This window comes from Peromyscus maniculatus, chromosome 18 (assembly GCF_049852395.1).
Source record: "Peromyscus maniculatus bairdii isolate BWxNUB_F1_BW_parent chromosome 18, HU_Pman_BW_mat_3.1, whole genome shotgun sequence".
NCBI lineage: Eukaryota > Metazoa > Chordata > Mammalia > Rodentia > Cricetidae > Peromyscus > Peromyscus maniculatus.
In genome coordinates, this window is record NC_134869.1 from 24490270 (window position 1) to 24493507 (window position 3238).

At 43.5% G+C, this 3238-nt stretch overlaps 1 long non-coding RNA gene across 1 annotated transcript; it reads right to left on the reverse strand.

Moving 5' to 3' along the window:
* Positions 1 to 496: 496 nt before the first annotated feature.
* On the reverse strand, positions 497 to 2942 carry LOC107401508 (uncharacterized). Its single transcript, XR_013045722.1, has 3 exons — positions 2626 to 2942; positions 2432 to 2537; positions 497 to 628 (listed from the first exon to the last, which is right to left on the reverse strand). It is a non-coding gene; the product is annotated as an uncharacterized LOC107401508 (long non-coding RNA).
* Between the last annotated feature and the right edge of the window lie 296 nt (positions 2943 to 3238).

The window sequence follows — 3238 nt, forward strand, 5'->3', positions numbered from 1 at the left end:
AATAAACCCCAAAATGTCTCCCTCACATTGGGTTTTCATTTTTAATTTGCAGATCCCTCCCCCCCCCAGCCACTTTCCACTTAGACCCTGTGTTGGTCCTTGTCGCTCCCTTGACAAACGTTTGTAGTTCTCCCTATAAAGCTCCAAGTTCCAAGCTTTGGTCTTGTTCTCTCTGCTTCTGCCACTGGCTGGTTCTGAATATGTAATTATTTCTAGGTGGAAAGGAGCGGATTAACAGAGCTTGCCCTAATTGCTTGTTTTTGTAGAGTTGTTAAGAAGGATTTGGGCTCCAGAAACACAGGGTGTAGCCAGACAGAAGGCAGCCGAGAGGAGTTCAAAAGTCTTGTAATCTTTGGCTCCACAGGCCTATAAAATGGAAGTGTTGACTGAATGCAAACAGCCTGCAGCCTGAGAGGCCCAGGTCCCAGAAAAGACGGAGGCCCCTTGGTCATTTGAAAAGGCAGGGGGTTTCATAATGACCCTGACTAACCTGTTAATGGATGGTCCCATTTGATTTTTTCCCCTGTTTCATGAATGCCGGATCTGAAGCTGTCTGCCACACAACAAAGCTTTTCTTAGCTCCCAGGTTCCTGGAATTCAAGACTAAATGAGGCTTCTTGCAAAGACCCTGCATGAAAGAAGCAAATTAAGAATTTGAAGGGATGATGATGATGCAATAATAACACACTCTTGTTTCCTGGTATCCCTCCGGAGGTGATGGTTAGAGGCTCATATTTATGAGCAAGATTGAGCTCAATGCTAAAACATTATTACAGGCAAGTAAGAGCAGGGGGCTCTTCTGGGAAAGTGCAGTGATGGGTCACCTTCTCACCTGGAAGGCTCAAGGGTTACTAGAGGTTATAAGGTTTAATGAGTATGGAAACTTTTGCTGGGTGAGAGGGCATTTTTAAAATGAAGCTGGAAATGCTTTTAAGTGACGGACTTCACAACAAATCCTGTTTCCCAGCACTCCTCGGGGTCCTTATGCATTTCCTGGGTATCTTCAAAGAGAAGACTAGTTGAGAAGCATGAACTATGTGCTCTACATGACTGATCAGTGAAATAAAATACCGATATGTCAAGATGTAACAGAACAGCACATGAATGCTGTTTAGGAGAGGATGTGGTTGAGAAAACAATAGACACAGACTTAAAAATGGTTTTTAGCTGGACAGAAACAGGTAGGGATTAACGGAATTACCTCTATTTTCTTTTCCTTCTAAGATGCACTTGGGTGTGTGTGTGTGTGTGTGTGTGTGTGTGTGTGTGTGTGTGTGTGTATGTCAGCAAGTGAATTTTCAATTATTTTAGGAGACTTATCTCAACTATCTTTGAAGGAATTGTAGGTAGAACTACTTTTTTTTTTTTTTTTTTTTTTTTGAGACAGGGTTTCTCTGTGCAACAGCTCTGGTTGTCCTGGAACTCGCTTTGTAGACCAGACTGGCCAACAAACTCAGAGAGATTCCGCCTGCCTCTACCTCCCCCGAGTGCTAAGATTTTTTTTTTTTTTTTTTTAACATTTCTTATTCTTAAACTTACTTGTGATCTTTTGAAACCAAGTAACTAGGGCTGGCCATGGTGGCACATGCCTTTAATCCTAGCACTTGTGAGACAGAGGCAGATAGATCTCTATGAGTTTGAGGCCAGCCTGGTCTACAGATTGAGGTCCAGGTCAGCCTGGTCTACACAGCAAGGTCCAGGCCAGTCGGGGCTGTCAGTAAGACCCTTTCAAAAACAAACACACAAACAAATTAGGAAACTAAAATCACTTTTAGGTCCGTATGAATAAAAATGGATACTTGTGGTAGTCTAAATTACTTCTATTTTTTTTCCCCTCAGGAACAAACATTTCTGAGTCCATTGTATTTTCCAGGTGATTCTCTGTTCAATGATACGACTGACAGACACCTCCCTTTGACTTTTTTATTTTCTCTCTCTTTTTAATCTCTGGGGGTAGAAATTCGAGACCCATCAAACAACTTGGGTCTCAAAAGTAGTTACTACCTCATTTTATTTCATAGAGACTTCACGGTTTAATTTTAACTAAAACAATTGACTACCCTGCAAAGAATTAGGTAGGGCTTTGCGTATTTGGAGCTCCAGGTTGGGGGCTGCTTTTTCTCCAACTCCAGAGCATCGACCTTTCAGAGAGAGAGAGAGAGGCAGGGTAAGAGGCTGAGTAAACTTTGTGGCTCACGTCATAGGGCGATGAGATGGACATCACATTTAGCCTATAGCCTGTCTCTTCTACAGGTTTGTTGGAAAATGTAAAATACAATTCCAGTATGTCTTATAATCATCCCAGCTTGACGCAGCCTTTTAGGTTATATTCAACTTCTCATGAATAGAGCTATCTAAAGACTTAGTTTCCATTGTCTCTTACCCAAGAGATAACGCCGAGTTAGGGAGCTTGGAGGTGAGTGTCGCTTACCCCTTGTGTATAGGCAGAGGGGACAATTTGAGAGTCTTCAGATGTGATGTCTTCTGGGCTCCAAGGTTATGGCCATTAGGTCCCTCATCGCCATCTCATCTCCTGGCTTTGAAAGTATATGAACCTACAGTTGTTCTTTGGTCCAGACAACGCTACCAGTGTGGTTATTTTTGATGTCTTTGGCAGGTCCTCACCTGCCACTGAATTCTGGTGTTCCCCTCAGCGTCAGCCGTAGACTCCTCACGCTTTGTCCAGGTGGTCGGGCTGCCAGAGGGCATGCTACATTTTCCTCTGAACTCAGACAACAGAAAAACACAGGTGCCTTAGAAACCCTAAACCTCAAGACTTCTTGGCCAATCCCCACGGAACTAAGTCGCTCAGAATAGCTGAGTTTCAGCTCGTATTCTTTAACAGACACTCTAACCTGGGATATTTGATCTTGTGGAGATTTCATCTATGAACCCACTTCCTCATTTACATGGTGGAAACCAAGGTAGATGAATTTCGGAGGGAGATCTCTCCTGTCCCCTCCCTTCCCCTCCCCTCCTCTCCCCTTCCCTCCCCTCCCCTCCATTTTGTGTCCAGGAAAAAAAAATACAGATTCCTGTTCACCTCCTTTATGGTGCATCTTTTGTCCACAAAAGAGATGCCACAATGATGGAACAGGTTCCTGTCTCATATCACCATAGAACCACGTGACCCGAGTCTTTCAGACTCCACTCTCCATATGTTAAAGGAAGGAAGAAGAGGGCCAGGAAGTATTTAGTGCTGGAATGAAATGTGCAAAGCTCCTGTCTGATGCATAAT